This window comes from Strix aluco, chromosome 2 (assembly GCF_031877795.1).
Source record: "Strix aluco isolate bStrAlu1 chromosome 2, bStrAlu1.hap1, whole genome shotgun sequence".
NCBI lineage: Eukaryota > Metazoa > Chordata > Aves > Strigiformes > Strigidae > Strix > Strix aluco.
In genome coordinates this window covers 112,939,209-112,961,568 of record NC_133932.1, presented here as the reverse complement: position 1 = coordinate 112,961,568, position 22,360 = coordinate 112,939,209, and the positions used below count along the sequence as shown (strand labels likewise).

The following is a 22,360-nucleotide window of genomic DNA, read 5'->3' as shown; positions in this document are numbered from 1 at the left end:
CCTTCCAGTCTGTTCCTGGGAAAACCCTGATGAGTGCAAAGAGAACAACTGTGAAACACTAAACATGCTGCTAATGCGTGAAGCCCTATGTTCTGGGGAGAGAAGAGCATTCAGCAATAATTGAATCATCCAGGGCTCTGCTCAGTGGATACCCTAAGGTGATTATGTTCAGAATAGAAGCTTTCAGAATGTCATTTAGTAAATGAAAACAGAGTTGGATACCAGTAATAAACCAGTGCCCTCAAGCTACTAATTTTTTATAGCAACTTAATTGAAACATACAAATCATTGAATGCCAGCTGCCTAGGAAAGGGGGCAGCACTGAGACCAGAACCACAGACACTGAAATCAAGCAACAAAGTATGATTTTGCTTCCAGTAAAAAACAGTTTATGGATACAATTTTCTTCCTCTGGTGATAAATAGGAATCTGTCATATTCTGAGTGCTCAACTGTATTCCCAGGATGGGTATAGAGCTGGGTACCAGCTTGTTTTCATCTTTCCAATTGCTGATGAATCCAGTAAAGTGAAACCAAGAGCAAAATTTAGTTTTCTGCTTACTGTAACAAGAAAGCTGTTTTAAACTGCATTAGCTCCTTAATCACACAATTTCTATTAACTAATTTGCAAGAAGCAGGACTCTATTATCTTTAAAAAGCAAGTACACATTTAACTGATACTATTGTAATTTAAACGACATATAACCATCCCATTTTGTATTCCTGCCTTTTATATAAATTTAGTACTTTTTATCACAAAACTCAGAGAAAATTTCAGGAAGATTTATTCAAAATTTTTCAAATTAGTAGTACTTCTTGCAGAGAGATATCCCTAACATAGCTGGTCTATTAAACTGAAAACCACAAGAACTAAATTGGCTTTGGAAATGCAGAATTATAATTTTCCAAAGCTAAGGCTTAAAAAGAAAAAGCATTTCTTTGGATGTAATAAATCATCAGTGAGAGTAAAATATGAAGGAAGCCTCTTTCTTCTTGAGAGCAGAGGACACTCCCTTCCTTTCTAATAATGTACTGCAAGGCAGAAACCCCAGCGTATCATTTTACACACTAACAGTTCAGCAGAGTGGTTGAGAAAGATTTGGACCCAAGTCTGAACATGAGCTTAGGCACTGACACTACTTGCTCAAACCTGAATTAAATCATCCTGGGAGGGGCAAAGGCATTGGAGAATAACATCCTCAGTCTCTGTAGAGCAAAGAACCACCCCCAGCCTGCCCCAGCAGCCCTTCCTACTAGGCATTGCTTTACTCAGTAGTTTGGTGGAAAGATTTCTACAAAGCCTGAGTCTCCAGCCAGTGTTCTACACTACTGTCCTGCCTATTCTCAGCCCTTTTTTCCATTGCTGAAGACTGAGCATATCACACAACTGCAGCTACCAGAGGATTTTGCAGCCTGTCTCTCCCACACAAGAGAACGTCATCATTTTGTGCAGAAGATTAGTTAGTATTAGTTGCTTTGAAGATAATTGCTCAACAACAAATTCAGTTCTTAACCCTCATTTACATTTCCTAGAAGTTCTGTCAAACTAGTGCCTTAGGGGCTGACGCTTCCTGGGCTTAATCTGAGCCCAGAGGTGATTTTCATGCATGTAAATGTAAATCCAAACAGTTTACCTGTTCTCAAATCAGACACTCACATGAGATGATTTTCCTGGGACATGCATCCAAAAAGATCTAATACTGAATTGCTCAGTATTAGAAAAATATTTCACAGATCTCATTGAGCTCAAAGGAATATGCCAAGTTAGAAGAAAATCCAGTTTCAGAGACATGAAGAAATGAAAGGAGAAATAAAATTAATGCAGAATGGCATTGAGCTGCCAGATTTTTTCACTGGGGTCAGTGTGGGAAAGTCCAGAGACACAGAGTACTGGAAGCAAGTAACTAATGTAGAATCTGAGACACTCAGTTCCATTCCTGGCCTTTCTGCCAGAGTTGCAACCACCTATGGCTCTCCTCAGGAGCCCCTGAGTACTTGCATCTGCCCCAGCGTGCGGATGGCCTGAGCAGCATCTGGATCCTGGGGACACCAAGCCCCATAAAGGTGCTCAGTCACCACATTGTGTCAGACAATATTAATTACCCAAGTTTTCAACAATTCAGATCCCATCCTGATATATATATATACATGAAGACAGTTAAGAGTTACAGGGAAAGTCTTTCCCTAAAATGTAGGAGTTGGGGTGAAAAATCTGGTTTTATTCATTGCATATCAAACCCCTGACTGTGTGGTATGCTATCATTTGTTCACACCCAGGAGAGAGAGCCTTAATTTAATTATGGCAACTGGTGTAGGGAAATTAATGATCACTGAACACTGTAAAATAGAAATCAATACTTTTGTGTCTTTCCCCAATGGTCTATTGCTAGATAGATATTCATGGTTATATTTCTCATCCTGTGAATATTAATAAGGTACCAAAGACTGGATATATGTATCAAAGCCTTGGAAACAAGGCTATTGTTAATGCAGGTCTTCAGCAATAACATATTATAGATACCAACCAACTGATTTGTGGGATGCTAAGTAATAGCTCTGGTATAATACTATCCTTCATTTTCTATTCTGATACTTGTTTACTTCTGTCACTGTTTATTAAAATACTGTCCTGCTGTAATTAAAAAAGACAGGACAACAATAACCTTTAGTACCTCCTCGCTGTGATAAGCGAGATGCTTAAACAAGAACTCAGACACTTGACAGATGAGTACAAATGGGGCTAAATTCACTCTGATGAGCTGTGTGATGGCTTCTTCCACGAATGAGGCACAACAGAGAGGCAGGTCATTAGAAATTACCCTGCAATGGGATGACTGGCATGTACAGGTTTTGCAATCTTATTAAGCTGTTGTTACCAAATGAAAGAAACTGCTTATCGCAGGGGTAGGGAAAAGATATTGTATGTACCTGATGTGGCGGGCTACCTCTGCCTGAGAAACCGTGCTTGGGTAAATACGCCCAGTATCTCCAGTCCTGATTGAGTCTTGGCAGTGATGCAGATCTTAAATGAATTTCCAGGCATTAAACTATTACAAAATGGACTTAATGCTGAAACCCTGTATTGCTGGAGCTGTCCCACTATGTCGTATCATTACTTAATAAATCAGAAAGTGCAGAGGTAGCAAATGGGTAAGCAGCCCAAAGGATTTAAAGTGTACACTGTGGTGCCACCTAATGCACAGGCCTCTTACATCCTGACACAGGACCCTGGCAGGAAAGAAGCCCCAGCTTACTGCAGCCTCTAACCAGGGACATCAGATGCTTCACATACAGTGCATTTGCTGTGGCAGTCACCTGCCATATGAAAAGCATACAGGATGTAACAACTTCTGATTTTTTTCAGCAACAGGCTGGTTTTTAGATGTCCAAGAGCACTGACAGTGCCGCTCAGTGACCTGTGCGTGCAGGATTATCAGTCCAGGACTAGGCACTCCCAGTCAGCCCTGGGTGTGGGCTTTCTATATGGTCATGAAGACTACCCTGCTGCATTACAGTAACACAATGAGGCAACTATACAATTATGACTAAGGTCCATTGGTATTTATGACCTAAGAGTACGTTTGTCCCAACTAGAGGGCAAAGTAGAGACAAATGTTATATGATAGCCTCATTTTACCACCTAATGCAATTATCTACCACTTTTTAAAGTGAGAAACCTAAATTTCCCACTGGACAGTGTTTTAAATTTTTTAATTACTGAGTGGGGAAGAAACATTGTATATGTACACATCGTAAGCCATATGTACATGTCATGTGCCTCTGGCCTTGCTATGTTTTCAATTGCTGATAGTCATATCTTTCTTAGCATGTGCTCCTCCCGTCTGTTGTAACCAACTGTTGTCCCTAAGCCTACACTCAGCTTCGATCCTTCAATGACTCACCCAGTTGCTCAACATAACCTCCTTTGTTTGGGTGGAACTACATGCGGTGCATAAAGATAAGGGTTAGAGCCACCGCTGTAAGCTTTTTGAGGCAGTAAGTTTATTTTGTCAAATGTCTGTTGAGAGCCTGGAGCAATGGTCCTGCTGCTGCAGCTGCAATGCAAATAGCACTGTACCTTGAGCTGACATGGGCTGATTTAAGAGGCTTACTCACTGTGAGCAGATTTGAACTCCCCAAGTAATGCCAGAGCTCCTGGACAGATATGACACCATGAAATGTAAATAATGGCATTGCAAAAGAGGTCCGTGAACTGGCAAGTCAGATGTCCATGTCCATTAGGTGCAGGTTTCTAAGCAGATCCCACTGCCACAGCTGGATGGTTCCTTTAACTGAATAGGCTCTTGAACAAATACCATTTCTGTGTTTCAGGCCTTGTTTTGGGCTTTCTCTCATGCTGCATTTGAAAACTGGGGGAAGGTTCCTATATATAAACTGAAATTCTCTTCTAACTATTATTAGAAGTCAATTTTTAATTTAAGACTTGCAGAAAATTATATGAAAGAGATCTAGTCCACAAAGACTTCCTCTAAGAATTTGTTTGTGCAATGTATATTTAGCATGATTTCCTAAGGAAGTGCCACTCACACGACCATGCTTTGTGTGCTGGTCTGTCTGCCTGTGTCAGGCTCCTCATCACCTCCCCAGCAACTTTTGAAAGAATTGGCTGATTTGAAAGAGAGGCATATGGCTCAAAGGTAGTAAACTCTTACAACTTTTGTGAAAATAAGCAGCAGGGTAATGGAAAGAGAGCCTCTTAGTGGCTCACTAAAGAAAAGGCTACAGCACAAATTCAATCATTATTAAGCCAAAGAAAATCTGTACAAAGCTCAACCCCGTCGTGCAAACTCACCACAAAGAAGCCTTCACTGGGTCTGGTGTTCACAAACTAATTCGTGTTATCTATTGCTAAGCAAACATCATCATGTTTACTGTAGAAATAGCAAGTTAAATTTTTAATAAGGACACTGCTGAGGCAGTTAATATGCAACGCAATGATATTCACTATTAAGATACCCTAAGCCACAAGCCTTGTTGTACTTACACGCTGCCTAACTTTGACAATGCATCTGAGAAAAGTATTATCGCAGCATTTAGGGCTCAGATTAAGATATTTGACATTGGCAAGTACATCTAACGCCACTCAGGAGGTTTGGCATTAAACAAATAGCACTCGGCACCAGTTGAACAGGCCATTGAACACTCCCCCCACAACACACACATTGTCCTACAAAGAGCCTAGGTGGAGAAAGTCTGCACTTGAATCTGACAAGAAGCTTTGATCAGACAAATTAGGCCAGGCTTTTATGTGGAGTTCCTGGCTCTACAAACGGTGTGTTTGATGGCAGCATCCCTGCTGGAGACTCCACTTCCATTATCACTCACTGCTTGATGCTCAGCTTACAAAGAACACTGCACTTCCCAATTTTCTTGCCTATTCTGTACCACTTAATTGCTATGAGAACACTTGAAATGTTGGTATTTTACTGCTTGCTTACTTTTTAATCAAATGTTATGACCCAGAACTACCCCAGTCTCTGGGAGTTTAGTTGAGAAAGAAGAAGCACAAACCTGTATCTAGAGCTTTTAGTCATATATCAGTCTCATATAGGGACACATTAACCGTGTCAAAATAAACAACTGCAACATCACACAGCACTTCACTCCTCACTATAGTGGTACCAAGCAGCTACAGTGATGAAAATTGCACTTTCTGGGTGCATTCAAAGACACTGAGCACAAGGGCACCTAACAGGCTTTGTAGCCACCACCATCTAGACTTCAGTCAGCCAAATGTGCACTCTACCAACCAAATCAGTGATGCATTTTTCTTCCTCTGGTTGCTGTCATACCAGGATGCAACTTCATAAACAACAGCAGCAGATAACTGCAAGCACTGACACTGAAAAGGTATTTATTCTCTTCATAGCAAAAGGAGATTCCTTCTCCTCAAGCAGGTAAATACCAGACCTGGTCATGTCAGCACCATGCATGTTGCCAGCAGATCCTCTCCTACCTGCTTTTGGGGCCACCTTACATCTGCAATCCTTTCTATTGATGTGCTCCTCAAGGCAAACAAATAATGCCACCACCAGCCCAACTCAGCTAAACTAACTCATTTTGAGGCAAATACTATCTTACATACATGTTTATCATCCCTGGGTCCCCTCTCAAATCTCCACAGGGACACTGCTTATTGACTTCTAACACCAAGGCAGGTGCTCTTTAAAGCCACTGTTTAAACCTGTCACAGTTTAGTGATGGCAACTAACTTCTGGGCTGGGATGATGTTCAAAACCTGCATCTGCACGGTTGCCTCTAGCTAACCTCAAGAGCCTTATGCAAAAGTACTCAATGCATTCCTGGTTGTCTTAATCTCCATGACCATGTAATCCCCTCACTGGTGTACTCCCTCCCTGCCAGACATTCCTGTCTGCATGCAGCTGTGCCACAGGGATTGCAACAGGCAACAGCTGCCAACACGGCAGTCCTGTCAGTATTCAATGCTCATGATCTCACCATTCCTGTCTCAGGTCACAAGCCATTTTGTAATACCCCACAAATATCTCCTACGCTGTATCTACACCATACTTCAAGGGTGGCATAACCCACTGCAGAACAACGCATCTGTGCACACCAGCTCCACAGCCGGCCATAGCTACAACGGTCAGAAAAGAGGAGTGTGCACAGCCAAAGGCCTTTCGATTACCATACTACCCAAAAGCTCAGTGGGGACAGCCACAGTTCCCCATAATAAATGCCACACAATTTACCAAGGGGTCAAGCTGACAAACTGCTAAGAGCCCCCTAGGATACACCTCTTGGAGTGGTGTCCTTGGGTGTCCACAGGGCAGAGCAGGATCTCCTCCATGGGTTCGAGCTGGGACATTCACAGGTGGAATTGGCAATAAACTTTGCAGGAGAGAGGAAGAAACAGATGACTGATGGATATCTTGTTGCTGGAGTGCTTCCAAAATCCTCATATGCAAAGTGTCAACAGTAGAGAATTTCTTCCATAGATGTGTTTCATCTTTTCTGTGATGCTGTGTTTGTATAGCTGAATCATTGCTTACTGCAAGTGTCCTAGAACATGTACAGGGTAGACTAGAGTCCTAATTCAGTCTACCTTCTGTGAGTTTTAATTCTGCTTTTGTTATTACAGTGCCTGAATATCTAACATTATGGGAGGATGCGCTCAAAAGTAAGATGTGACTGCATGTGGTTCACAAGCAGCCATACTCCTTACAGGTATGATCACTTCTTGTACCGCTTCAGGGCAAGGGCACATGAACAAGCTATGGACAAGAAACCACACTTGTCTAAAGCAAAAAGAACTGAGAACACCTTGACTGAAGTAAATCACCCTAACCCTAGAAAACAAGAAAATTTTTCTGCTGCCTGTCTGGTAGTGTCCTTGCAGGCTGTTGCTCAGAACAGCACACGGCCATCCAAAGGGACTGCCAGAGGCTCACCTTGAGTTCCCCTTTGTCAGGAAAGCTCTATCAGTGCTGCCTTGCACCCCGTCCTGCTTTCCCAGCTGCTGGGGAATTTGTACTACATCCTCCCCAGATGACACCAACTTGGGAACGTGTTATTTTTCCTCATGAGTGTGTCTGTAGACAGGTGTTCATCTCTGATTTGTAAATGTGCAGCAAAGTAGGCTCCCAAGTATAAAACTGCATATTTTTTAGCTACAGTAGATATATAAAGAAAACATTCCAAATTTGTGATTTTTTTATATGATCAGCTTACGGGCATATTTCCATTTCATTTTATTTACAGACTAGGGAGGCAGAAGAAGAAAAAAGGGTGAAAGGGCAACTATACAAGCAAACTCTGTGCAACCAAATTAAAATCTGCATACACACTGAAATAAAATGCACATAAACTAAAAATAAATATGAAGATTTTGTTTAGACGGCTTCTTTTTATTGATCAGTGATCTTATGCACACTAGAGCTCTGTCAAACATGTAAAAGCACATTGTTAGCATACTTTCTAAGGAGATTTGGAAGAGGTAGCATGTGTGTAGTGTGATAAGGAAGAGGAAAATACCAAAATGAAAATGGCAGTTACAGAAAGTTATCTCTGCAGGCAGATGCAAAATACAGGGCCAAAATCTGTGTTTTTATTTCTTGTGGTAGAGAGTGATAAGGCAAGAAAGTAAAGCAAACAGAGGAGAAAAATCAGACTAGTAGAAAGATAAGCAATTAAATCAAGAGCTTAGACCTAGCTGGAATCTCTGCATTTCCCAAGCATGCTCAAAGAGCACTATGATATTACTGGAACATTGCAACCTCCTACCTGCTGATTCACATGAGCTCCCAATACTTTTCTTTATGAATAATGCCAGGAGAATCTGGCTTTCCTCTGCCTCAGCACTGTGTGCTCTGCTTGCACTGATCTCCCTTGAAATGTCAACTTTACATTTCCAATATCCTTGAGGAAATTCTTAATAAAAATGTACGATCTGCATTTCAGAATGAGACCTTTAAATCCTTTAGCCCTGACAGTTTCTAGGGAACTTTTGTCAAGAATGAGAGACCCTGTTTAATAACACTGCTTTCCAATAGTAATCAAGAGAGTTGCAAACATCAGTTTACCACAGATAATAAAGGCAGTACAATCCAGCCAAACAAAAACAGGATTTTATTCTGAATTCTTCTACACGAATGTGGAATAAAAATTTTAAATTTGTTCTGTGCATAATCTTCCTATGTTTTAATTAGATTTCCAACTAAGGTACTTTGAAATGTCTATTTAAAGTAATTCTGCTGAGTTATGAAATAAGGACACATTAGAAATGTGCAAACAAATCCAACAGGAGTTGCTTTTCTGCCTGCGTCTAGGTTGCTTGTGTAGCTACAGTCTTACTTTGCTTTTAATTCAGTAACGCTGATGACTGACATTAAATGAAGCAGTGCCATCCCTTGCTACATGTTCTTACCACCTCCCTTGTAATAAAACCATACAAGTGCAATCATTTATTTTCTTCTGTGCAAATGACCCGACCCAAGTCATCCTGCAGTTGCACTCTTAATAGACTCAATCTAAGAGAGGGAAGTGGCCAGGGACAAAAACACCCCTTTTGGCAAGAACATGCATTTCAGCTGGATTACGTGTCCAGTGACACTGCCCAGTGCAGGGGTCTGAGCAGTGAGCTGCTTGCTTCTCCAGAACAGCACCCAGGTGACAGCCAGTGCTGCAGGAACCAGCCCCAGCCCTTGCCCTGCTCACTCTGAGACTGAAACTCAGATTGCTAATATAGCTGTCAGTACAAGAAGCTTCGTTCAGGTGTTTAACGGGGATAATTCTGTCTATTGTTTCAGTTCAGTTATAAGATAGAGGTGTTACATGCCATAGTTTTTAAAAAACATCAGGGATTGCCCCCAGGGTGCTCCATGCTAGCTACCTGCCCCAACTGGTACCATCTTACTGACATGCGGAGATGTTATGTGTCTGACAGCTGTCACATCTGTCACCTTGCTACTGCCATAGTGGTATCTTTGCCAGTTCCTCTGGAAAGAGCTGTAGGTGAAATACCCCATGAAATAAATGGTATTATTTTAGTGCTAGTATTCCTTTTGTATGTTCTTCTGTTCTGGAAAGGCAGCGTGATCTAGTGTACTTGAACACAGCGTGGGAGAATCTGTAATTGTAACTCTGGCTTTGCTGCTCTGTTACCATACATCCTCCATCAAAATCTCTGAGCTTCGCTGTGTCCATTTTCTCATCTTCAAATTGCAGTAACAGCTACAGATCCCACATTACAGAGCTGCTACCAGAGTTTTCAAAGGGTGCTGAACACCTGTCACTTCTGCTTACCTCAAGGGTTTCAAATGGTCTGGGGAGGAGGGTCAGGGAGGTTCAAAAAACACATCTTTAAAGTCACACTTTACTTTGAAAACACACAGCACCACTTACAATAAGTGGTAAACTTAATTATTTCTGCTAGCCAGTGGGAACTATTTCTAGTTTTTGATGTGGTACAAAACATTCCAATTAAGAGGAGACTCTAGTAAGGTTTTCTAGGTTTTCTAGATGCAGAGTAACAGTGGACTCCTTACAATCTAAAGTCCTTCAGGCTTTTCTAGGTCAAAATCCTTTAAGCCAGTACTTGAGAGAGTCTTCTTTCTTGAGTGACTTACTTTATTATTAAAGCCACCAATAGCGAAAAACACTATTGGCTAAGCTAATTCCTCTAGACCAGTTATCCTAATCATAAAAAAGAAATCTGTGATTGCCTTTTACATCTTTGCTAGAAAGAATAAGTAAGTAATTTTTTAAATGCATTTGTTATCTGGAATTTTTATTTTTCCTCTACTGTTAGGAATTAGCCCAGAGGATATAAAGAAAAGGTAAGTAACAATAACTAGATGCCTATTTTTATCTCAAAACTCTTCTATTTTCATAGGAATAAAAACCCATGCAGATTAACTTTCTTATGTGTACATCCCTGCAGTAGACCTGCATGTACTTGCTCTCCTTTACCTGAGTCATATTTGTAATACTGGATAGGTAATGGCAGTTTAAATACACCTCTCCTTTGCTGCTGGCAAGAATAAGACTCAGAAGTCAGGGTGAAAAACAACTTCTGATTCAGCAGCCCTGGATATTTTTGGTGGACAGCAGTGAACCACCTTGTGTGCCTCCTTACCCCTCCTTTGCCTTATATCTGATGTCAGTTGTGGCTTCTTCAGCTGCTCTGCTGTCATGGCCCCACCTCACGCTGTACATGGGAAGTAACAATGGGAAGGGTGAAACAGACCTGCCGCTCCCCTGTTATCTCGCCCTGTATCTCTCCTTTGCCCCATATTTTCTTAAACTAATCTGCACCTCCTCAGGCAGGTATAAAATAATTTAATTCAAATGGCATCAACTCATTGGACTTGACTGAATACACATCAACAGCTTACCAAGACAAATCACAGCTAAACAAGGCTGTAGAGCCAATTTATTTTTCTCTGTTTTCATCCTATTTTCGTACTTAAAGACTGCAGGGGAACTGCAGGTTAGTTTCATTCAATGAATTATGGATACAATATGGAGTACCTTACAGAACTGGAAGGTCTACAGAGATTGACTTTGCAGCATAGTGCTTGTGGCACAGATCAGCAAAGTTGGAAGTCCTGATTCAATTATCTGTGCTGACATATAGTTATTAATTTATATAAAATGGAAAAGGACAAGAGTTACAAGTGCAAAAGGTTTACCATTGCTTTGGCCATAGGAATGTGGGCAAGATCTTGAACTTGGGTCATTCATAGACATAGTATTAAGTACACTATGACCAATGGGTTGTTCTCTGGTGGTTGTTAGGGAAGCAGACAGAACAAGTAGGTTTCTCTTTGACTTGGTCTTCCATAGCATCCTTATAGCCAAACCAGGTAAGTGAACAATAGATAACGTGGGTGACGACTGGTTGGACCACTAGTCTTACAGTTTGTGATCAGCAGTTCAAAGTCCAGCTGGTGGTTTGTTACTAGCAGCATCTTTCATACTGCACTGATACTGTTTAAAGTCTTACCTGGATGATGGAACAAAGTATACTCCCAGCAAGTTTGTGGATGATACCAAACTGTGGAGAAGTGTTTGATATGTTGGAGGGCTGCTCTTCAAAGTGACCTTGATAGGCTGGAGAAATTGGCTGACAGGAATTTCATACTGTTCAAAATAGGTAAATGTAAGGTCCTGCAGCTGGGATGGAATAACCCTCTGCAACAAGGCAGGCTGGGGCTAACTGGACGGGGACAACCCTTGCAGAGAAGAACTCTAGGGTCCTGTTGGACAACAAATTGAACATGAGTAGGCACTGTGCCCTTGTGGTCAAGGAGACCACCTTCATACTGGGCTAACATGTTAGGAAGGACGTAGTCAACAGATCAAGGTAAGTGATTGTTCCTCTTTAATCCACACTTGTGAGACTATTCTGTTCAGTTTGGGGTTCCCCAGCACAAGAAAGTCAAGGGTATACTAGAGCAAGCCTTGCAGAGGGTCATCAAGATGGTCACAGGGCTGAAGCACTTGACATAGGAGGAAAGACTAGCAGAGCTGGGTTTGTTCAACCTTAAGAAGAAAAGACTAAGGCCAGGAGAGCTTACTCCTGGCTTCATCTACTTAACAGGAAAGTGGAGCCACTCTTTTTAGAGTTACACAGCTGTAGGATGAAATGCAATGGAAACAAGTTGCAGCATTGTAAACCCAATTAGATATAAGGGAAAAGAAAATTCACCATGAGTGTGGTCAAATACTAGCACAAGTTGCCCAGAGAAGTTGTGGTATACCAGTCCTTGGAGATACTCAGAACTAAACCTGACAAGGCCCTGCAAAACCTGATCTGGCTATCCCTGCTCTGAACAGGGGTTGGACTTGATGAACCCCCAGTGTCTCTTCCAATCTAAATTATTCTGTGATTCTGTGAAGTCTTCGGTCTTGATGCCTGGGAGGGTCTTATTCATTGAAGTTGTGCAGGTTTTAACAAGCTTCTGTGAAGTAGACTGTTATCAAACCAGCAGTCATGGTTTCTGAACACCAGACTACAACCATGTGTATTTCTTGCACTTGCTGATGCTACTGTGATGCTCCACATTATTCGTCTGCAAACTAGAGCTATTTTGTTCCAGCACAGTGTTCTTTGCTGGGAACTCTTCAGGGATCTGAAGGTGCACAAGTCCATGGGATCTGATGAGATGCATCTGCAGGTCCTGAGGGAACTGGAGGATGAAGTGGCTAAGCTACTATCCATCATAATTGAGAATTCATGGCAGTGCAGCGAAGTTCCCACTGACTGGAAAAGGGGAAACATAACCCCCATTTTTAAAAATGGTAGAAAAGAAGACCTGGGGAACTACAGGCCAGTCAGTCTCACCTCTGTGCCCAGCAATATCATGGAGAAAATCCTTCTGGAAACTATGCTAGGGCACATGGAAAATAAGGAGGTGATTGGTGACAGCCAACATGGCTTCACTAAGGGCAAATAGTGCCTGATGAATTTGGTGTCCTTCTATGATGGGGCTACAGTGTTGGTGGATAATGGAAGAGAAACTGACATCATCTACCCGGACTTGTGCAAAGTGTTTGACACTATCTTGCACGACATCCTTGTCTCTAAATTGCAGAGACATGGATTTGATGGACAGACCACTTGGTGGATAAGGAATTGGCTAGATGGCTGCGCTCAAATAGTTGCGGTCAATGGCTCATTGACCCAAGTGGAGAGCAGTGACGAGCGGTGTTCCTCAGGGGTTGGTGTTGGGACCAGCATTGTTTAACACCTTTGCTGGTGACATGGACAGTGGGATTGAGTGCAGCCTCAGCAATCTCGCTGATGACACCAAGCTGTGTTGTGTGGTCAACACGCTGGAGGGAAGGGACGTGCCATCCAGAGGGACCTGGACAGGCTTGAGAGGTGGGCCTGTGCAACCCTCATGAAGTTCAACAAGGCCAAGTGCAAGGTTTTGCACATGGGCTGAGGCAATCCCATGTACAAATACAGGCTGGGCAATGAGTGGATTGAGAGCAGCCCTGCAGAGAAGGACTTGAGGGTATTAGTGGATGGAAAACTGACTATGAGCCAGCAATGTGCACGAGCAGCCCAGAAAGCCAACCGCATCCTGGGCTGCATATCAAGGGAAGTGTGGCCAGCAGGTTGAGGAAGGTGATTCTCCCCCACTACTCTGCTCTCACGAGACCCCACCTGGAGTACTGTGTCCAGGTCCGCGGCCCCCAGCATAAGAAGGACATGGATCTGTTGAAGCGAGTCCAGAGGAGGCCACAAAGATGACCAGGGAGCTGAAGCACCTCCCCTATAAGGACAGGCTGAGAGAGCTGGGGTTGTTCAGCCTAGAGAAGAGAAGACTCTGGGGAGGCCTTATGGTGGCCTTCCAGTACTTAAAGGGGGCCTATGGGAAAGATGGGGAGGGACTCTTTATCAGGGAGTGTAGTGACAGAATGAGGGGTAACAGTTTTAAACTGAAAGAGTGTAGATTTAGATTAGATGTAAGGAAGAAATTCTTCACTGTGAGGGTGGTGAGGCACTGGAACAGGTTGCCCAGAGAAGCTGTGGATGCCCCCTCCCTGGAAGTGTTCAAGGCCAGGTTGGATGGGGCTTTGAACAAGCTGATCTAGTTAGTGGAAGGTGTCTCTGCCCATGTCAGGGGGGTTGGAACTATGATCTTTAAGGTCCCTTCCAACCCAAATCATTCTATGATTCTATGATCTGAACTCTGGGCAAAGAAAAAGGTCCCTTACATAGCTGATGTGAAGACAGTACGTAACTATATGTTTACCCCCTGTTTTCTAGGAGTGAATGGCATCTGAGTCCTACTTAAAACTACAGTTTGAACTGTATTTCAGTAGATTGTAATTTGATTAAAGAACGGATTGAGTGAAAGTCCAAAAGTCAATAATCTTTTCAGTAAAATACAATTATGTGGAGTTTCATGCATGTTTTTAATCCATATTGAAGAACTCCTTAAAATGTTAAGAGTCCAATCTGCTGAATGTCACTCTTCCCTCCAGGTTAAGCTTCAGAATAGAAATTGTCAAACCTTAGTCAGTCACTCATGTCAACAAGAAAGGGTCTAAAATTGCCTTGGTGCCAATGACTAAACAAAATATTTTAGAGATTTCCTGATACCTTCTGTACTTTGTCAGTGCAAAATTAAAAGAGATCATGGAGAATATAAGGTAACAGAAAATTGAATTAATCACAAGTGTTCCAGTTTGGAGAAGATGAAAGCTCTAGATATATTGAAAAAGAATCTGTCATACCTATGTGCCTTTCTACAGGACACTGAAGCATAAATGTTGCATACATTTCTTGGTGTCTCAGATCCTGAAGAGCATATTAATGTCATTAAAAAAACAAACTGTACTAAATTATGCAATAAACAAAATTGCAGCATCTGATTTGACAACAGCCACTGCCATAAAGATCTCTTCTACTGATAGGATGACATGTAAAAGATAAAGATTTCTGTTTAAATCAGTAAATTAATTTGTATCTTTTTTATTGTGATAAAGTTGTAATTGTTACTCAAAGGCACAAAGTCAAATTTTACATTTATACGAATGCTAAAACCATGACAACAGGGAATTTGATTCTTTTTAATGAATTGTTAAAAAAGCACCACAGTTCAATATTTTAAATTCCTGTTGCATGCTTTTTGCACCTCTTAAATGAAACATTAATCGTGGTTTTCTGCAATTTTATTAAAGCTTAAACAAAGACATGAACCTAAATTCAGTACGAATTACATCAGTAGTTAAGTATTTAACAAGAAATGATCATCACTATAAATCTATTTTACATTTTACAATGATTGTTTAAGACAGCTGAGCCTCATATGAGCTGGAAGAGTATGTCAGCATACAGCAGCTGCTGATAATAACCAGCATGTGTTGGCAAGAGCTTTTTGTTTTCTGAAGATAATTAAAACTCGCTATAGTTTTCCAGCTGCTACATAGTCAATAAGGAATACTTTTAAAACATGGGTGGTGTATTTTTGATTCACTTTAAATTGATTGTGGCCATCTCTACTGAACACTCACTAAAGACAATTATTCTACGATTTCAGCTTTTCGTATGTTTTCTACAAAGCAAACTATATGGCAATAGTTCAGATCAGAAAATTAACTGTCGCCTTCAGGTGCTCTGGAGAAGAAGGCATTGTAATAACAGAAATGTTCTGCTGAACAAGAAAACACATGCACACAACTACCTGTTTCCTTATCCTTAAAAATGCTTTATAACCTGTATTCAGCTTGTATTGTAAAAGCCACGGTCTCTCTTTATTGGGACCAGCATGTTTTGAAAAACTTTCTGCTCTCAGAATCAGTCAGCAGGCACTGTGGAGCTATATAAAGCCCTGACAGTGTGGGGAGTAAATGGCTCTGTAGAGCTACAATGAAAATACCAGTAGTTTTATATTGGTCCTCATTAAAGCCTTAGGATGGGATATTTCCAGGATTTTAGACTACAGTCTTCCTCTAGTTCTCACATAACTTCATACATGGTGGCTGGTGAAGACTGTCTTCCTGCTTGTACAACAACTTTAGGCCCTATGCCCAATGAGAACCCAACAGCAATGAAGCATTTTTCTAAACCAGTCTTCTACAGAAGTGGTTCAAAACACAACTTTCTAGAACAATGCAATTTCAAAGGTCTGAGTCACTTCTGATTAACACATAATTACTTAGTTAAAGTCAACTAAGTGAATGGATTCTTGAATAACCTCTGTGTGCTTAGTCATGAAAAAATAACTGGTTTCAATCAAAGTCTCTGATGTCAGGGCAAGACTAGTCAAAAATACCGTTATTGTCAAGGAAGCAGGAAACATACCCAAATCAGGACTATGACAAAGTAATATACAGTCTTTTTGCCATATCAAATGTTTTGCAGGCTGCTGTTTGTAGAGCCAGTCCAGACGAGGATGCCTTGAGCCACTCTGGCCAGTGGTCCTAATTGGAGGCTATAAGAGAGCTAATGAACTAAGCTTTCTGGAGACCAGCTCCCCCAGTGCAAGAAAAGCGCAGACAGGAGTACTGTCAGAACAAAGCAAAGCAGGATAGTGAAATGATACTTGCATGAGGCAAAACTATTGATTTCTATACTTTTTGAAAGCTTAATTTCTATATAAATGACTACAGAATTGTATTTGTTTCACACCTCTAAGAGCTGACAGGATATTTTGCAGAAAGACGAGGGTGGATGGCTGGATGTGGTACTGAGCAGCACTCCCTGTGCGCTGGGTGGATGTGAAAATTCTGTCATTGAAACTTTCAGCAACAGTGAACTGTTTAAATCTTTGTACTTAAAGTGCCTACTGCCCTCAGAAATATAATTTTTAGGCTTATACAATTATATAAATATATATACAAAGAGCTATAAAAAATATCTAGATAGATAGATAGACAGATAGATAGATAAAACCAGTCAAACTGTGGCTGCTCAGCTTCTACACCGTAGTCCAATCAGCTGACGTGATCCTATTCTGCTCTCATGTGTCCATCTGATGTCTCATGTCCATGCACCTGAGTTCCATCCCCCAGCAAGTTTGGCTGCCAGCAGTGACAGAGCCACAGCAGTACTTCATGGGTGGGTTTTGGGACACACACTGGGCCTTAGGCCACCCCCTGTGTGTGAGGACTAGCCCGTAGACTAGCGACTACGGGAGGTATCAGTGTAGAACAGGGCTAACAGGAACATAAGAGACCTCTCCTCATAGCTGTCATTGCTGTTGGCTTTCCATGAGCACCTGGGGTAAAAAGTGGTTTGCGCTCTCAGACTAAAAAGATAATCTAAATAACAGAAAAGGTACTACATTTCCTTCAATAATAGCCCAGTTCTCTTGCCCAGTTTAACATCAGCTGTGGATGTCAGAAGCCAGATTGAAGCCTTGAAATATAGATCATCTGCTTCATCAGTCTTAAAATAGACTTTAGAACCTGATATTAGAGAAAACAAGTATTACTGAAAAAAAATTTATTTTATTTTAGCAACTGCAATTGTTTCCTCTTAAACTTCAGAGGCCAGAACTAATGAATTGATCTTAAGATAAGAGGCCACTTGAAATAATAAGACTTTCAGCAAATAATACTGCCATTATGTGCTGGGGAGCTGAAACGCTTATTATGCAGTTCAATGAAAACTCAAAAGACATGAAGCATTTGACATGACTGGCAGCAGCACCATCTAAAAATAGCTCTGCATAAAAGAGAATTAAAATGTCACCGGAAATTTTTTTCCTTCCTTCAGAAGCTGATGGTGAATAGATCCTTCTTGGTCTGAACAGACAAAACCTCATGCCCCATGTACAAATGCAAAGGCACCCTATCACCTCCCGCCAGGGCCCACTGCCCCTTGACAAGGACATCAGGGCCACAAACTGCAGGGGAGGGATGGCCTGAAGTATCTCAGAGATGAACCGCGGCCACACATCTCCTTAGGTAGCACCACCCACATGATGTCTGAACGGCCATCGACAGGATGAAGACAGCTCTGGCTTTCAGCATGAAGCACTGGATGAAGATATAACAATCCCAGCCATGAATCAGTGCTGCTATTATTTGATCCAGGCTACATCACTCAGGCAGTGGTATAAAATGCAGCTTTTGCTGCAATGGCTCGGGTTTTGTCAGCGGTGTCTGGCTTTAATGCAGAATCAGCAGTTTGAATGATAAACATTTGGACAAAGTATTCTGAATATCTCAGCCTGTTAATTTGGAAAGGGCTTTTAAAACAGATATAGTCCTACGCTTGCTGAATTTAAAAGAAAAGAAACTCCTTTTAACTCTGGATAAGACCTAGGCAGACCGCCATGCTTTTAATGAAGTGAAGCTGACAGAATGGCAGTTTTTAAAAGTCCTGAGAAATATATATAAATATAGCTGTAAAAATGAAAAGAAAAAGGAAAAAAATTAAAGGCCAAGGACTTACCGCCTCACCGTCTGTGCCAAGCATTAACTTTTGGATTTTACATTATCCCCCTCAGATAAATGTTTGCAGGAAGAGAAAGCCATTATCTTTGAAGTTACAAAATGATTAGATATTCAGCTGCCACCATCAGATGCAATTAAAGCCACAGAACTTAGATTCATACCACAGAACATTTGAGTTTGCCAAATACATTATGAAAAAGCCACATTGTGCAGCTCTGAGAGTCTTGTCCTGTCCAGACTCCCACTCCCATACCAGTTGGAGACTAGGAACAACTAATTGTTCTGCTGCTTCCTGAAGCTAAAAGGATGCAAAAGGACTGTGCCTCTCACACAAGTCCTATGCTTGTGACATCCCAGTGTTGACAGAGACACTTCTTCCTTCTCAGATCTAGAATCATCTTACATCTTTGGTCCCTTTTCAAATCTTAAGTCCTTTGGAAGGATGCTTGATGATGCTGCAGTTATTGGGACAAGCAATATGATCTAATTATTTGGAGTATTCTTTGCAGGTTCTGATGTTACATAATTTTGGGATATTGATTTCAAAAGAAGAAGAATGGGGTTGTGGTTAGATAATGTGAACTGTCTGCTGCACAGTATGAAATAATGAAAAAAACTTAAGTAGTCAGCTTTTTAACAGAATTTACTTATGCACTTACGCAGTAATGGAAAGGCAGTTCATGACAGGATACATTTACTTTTGTGTACTTCATTCAGAAACTTCAAGCATTAAAAATTGTATTATGGCAATAAATTTTTATCTTTTTTGAGGTCAGTACAACAGAAACATTAATGTTAGATCTTTAGACCCGTGAAGCAAGTTTCTTGTCATTTTGCATCTTCCGTGGTGGTGTCAAGAGTGGTTACATTTACACTGCTAAATGAAAGACAGCCCGAGTCTCATTGTTTTGTCATGTGGCATGGCTCAGCTCATGTCTGCATTACCCAAGACTAGTCCTCTCTCCCATAAACTTACTCTGGGTTGAGCTAGCTGAAGAAGGCCAAAACAGAGCCAGGGAGTCATCGGCTCAGCAGAGCAGGGGGTACTCCAGATTACCTCCCATCCCTTCTGTTTAGCCGTACAGACATCCCCACTCAGACTCAGAGGGACAGTTTACTGCCATAAGCCTAGTACCAACACAGGAACAAGATGTGTTAACATCTAACATCTGTAAACAGGAGCTTCTGGATAATGTGGGTAATGCATGTTGAAGTAGTGGCCCAAAGGATGCGTGTAGTAAGGAAGCGGAAAGAGCTGTTAGACATCTAGAGAAAAACCACAGGGTTCAGCATGGGGGTTTGCAGAAGCAGCAGCTCCCTTCTAGATAAGTGTTAAGAGTAAAAGTCGTACCATCATCCTCACTTCTGAACACATTCAGCAGTAAAAGCTGTACTGCAGCCTTTAAGGAAATGCCTTTCCTTAATGAGAGGGTGTCATATTTTCCTACAAATGTGATTTCAAGAAGGAAGCTGAGAAATCTCCCAGAAATTGTCAGGTTTGGAGGTGGGGGATGCTGGCAGATGTGTGTTTGTGACTAAAGGGCATAAAAGCTAGAATTAAATTAGAGATTCCACTTTGAACTCACTGCTTTTTTTCCATACTCCTAAACCACTCAAGTGACGGAGAATTAGAAATAAGCATGGCACAATCAATAAAATAAACAAACCATGAAGGACACCAGTGACACATTAAGGGGAAAAAAAGTCAGATACCCTTTACGCCATTAGGACTAAATGAGAGAGACAATAATAAATATATACAGATTTTGCTTCCAAATCCTGAAATCTTTGCTCACACAAACAGACCTTCCTCCAACCGTAATCTTATTAAAAGAGAGCACAACTATGGCCAAAGGCCTGCAATATCTAGATCATTAAAACAGTACCAGTTGACATTTTTACGATTTATTATTTTGCTCCTTTAGTACAGAGGAAGATTCATCTGAGTAAGTTGCAGGGCTGAGTCCTTCTTTGGCAAAGGACTTTGAGTGGAAAGCAAAACGTCTGGTACGTTCCAGCAAGGCAGCTTTCATGCTTGGGAGATGGTATTTATTTAAGATGTACTGCACAGCCCATATTTTAAACTAAGTTATTTCTCAGAGTTCACCTAACGTATCACAAGAACAGAAACTTTTGCTCATCTGCGAGTAAATGTTAGTCAAAACCCCATGTAGTCTGAAGTGCTATGGAGTGATTTTCTTCTCCCGGCAGAATTAACCTCCTTAGCCCTGTAACAGATGAGAGACAAAAACCCACAAGATGTTTTCAGACTGAGTCACTCACATTCTTTTCAGCTAAGCCATAATGCTCCCATGTTCTCTGATGGTGCTGTCTGCTCTTCAACAGCTTCTAACCAGTCCAGCTCAAGGTGCTCAAGCTCTCCTCTCCCCCACTATATTGTGTGCAATTAGTGTTGTGATGTTTTGGTCTAGTAAGCTCAGCTGACCCACTGAACTGACCCTGAAAGGGGAAACTCAACAGGTTTTTAAGCAAAAAGTACAACACATGAGAATTTTACAAGGCATGAAGATTCAGGTTTACTGACTTGCCCACATTCAAATACCTGTAAAATAAGTATAAATGACACAACTAGCATATACTAGATCAAGCCCACAGGCCATATAATTCAGCATTTTACCCTCAAAAGTGGCTATTACAAGGTGTAACAAACTCAACTACAGACGATTCTTTAATAACCTAATAGCCTAACTACAAGGGACTTCTTTTCTCAGTCCCTTCCATATGAGGCTGAGGAACTAATCTAAATATATGTGATGCCCTATATGAAAAAGCTCATATAATGTTTAAGCGCAAGTAAAAGTCTGAGAATATTGTATGATATGAGTAAGATAAAAACAATGACTATGGCTAAGATGCTATCAATGACTTCATAGATTGCATTTGAATCAAAATGAAAAAAAAATGGTCCATAAGGATCTATTGCCTAGGGAGAAAAACAGTACCTGGCTGGAACCTAAAACTGCAGATTTTTTTAATTAACACTTATGGTGATCATGGTACAAATACTGCACTTCATTTTCAGGGATTTATGTACAAATACAGACATAAGAGGTTCCCAGTAATAAAAGTGCTGTGTACAGATTCTCTTATTTAATCTATTTTTGTGAGTAATTTCTATTTTACTTCTGTTATGTAGCATTTTATATACCCCAATGACTTATCACTTCTTCTAAATTTAAACTAAAAAAAAATACAATTATCGTTACTCTAATTATTCATTCATTGAGCATATATCTTGTATTTATTGGCTTAAATGTCTTTTAACATTACTGGCTCTAATTATACAAGAGGGTTAATATGAAAATTAAAAATCTCCTCAATGACCAATACAGAAGATATGTAGCACAACTACAGCTGTTCATTCACCACAAACAATTTCAAAACAAAAATGTCTCAAGTTAAGATTTCACCTTGGCTGAAATCCTGCTTTCAGTGAAATTGCGAGCAAAAGTCCCCTAACTTAAAAGAACAGCCAAGATTTACTTCTTGGTGTCCAAATTGCATGTGTCAGCAGAAGTGTCGCTGGCACTCAGTGGCTGTGAAGTTATAAGGCCAGAAGGAACCACTGTCATCACTGAGTCTGATCTCCAGTACCGCACAGGCCATTTCTTGATACATATCACACAGGTATTTCTTGATAATTTCAGCTTTTGAACCTCTTTACCGGGTAGTGGCTCCAGTGAAGATTTCTCCCTTTCAAATGTCCTGTTGTCTATGAAACACAACTTTTAAAACCTTTAATTAGCTGGACTGCAATCTTTCACACTACTATTTAATTTTATTTATTTTTATAAACACACCTCAGGGCACTTTGAGTTTATAAATACCCCTCAGGGATGTTCACATTTTTTGTGTGAAAGGTTCATACACTTCAACCATTTCAGAGTACAAGTTTAGAAAAAAAATATTTTTAAAGAAATCCTACAATTTAATTGAAA

At 40.9% G+C, this 22,360-nt stretch overlaps 1 protein-coding gene across 12 annotated transcripts in view; it reads right to left on the bottom strand.

Moving 5' to 3' along the window:
• Window positions 1-22,360, bottom strand: part of STARD13 (StAR related lipid transfer domain containing 13) — a 328,586-nt gene that overhangs the window by 95,363 nt on the left and 210,863 nt on the right. Inside the window, exon 1 of one of the 12 annotated variants that reach the window (XM_074815866.1) lies at window positions 4,813-4,823. The exons of the other annotated variants lie outside the window; for them this stretch is intronic. The gene's annotated coding sequence lies outside the window, so the exon portion shown is untranslated. Of the gene's footprint in view, window positions 1-4,812; window positions 4,824-22,360 lie in introns of those variants that run through there. 12 annotated transcript variants of the gene reach the window in all.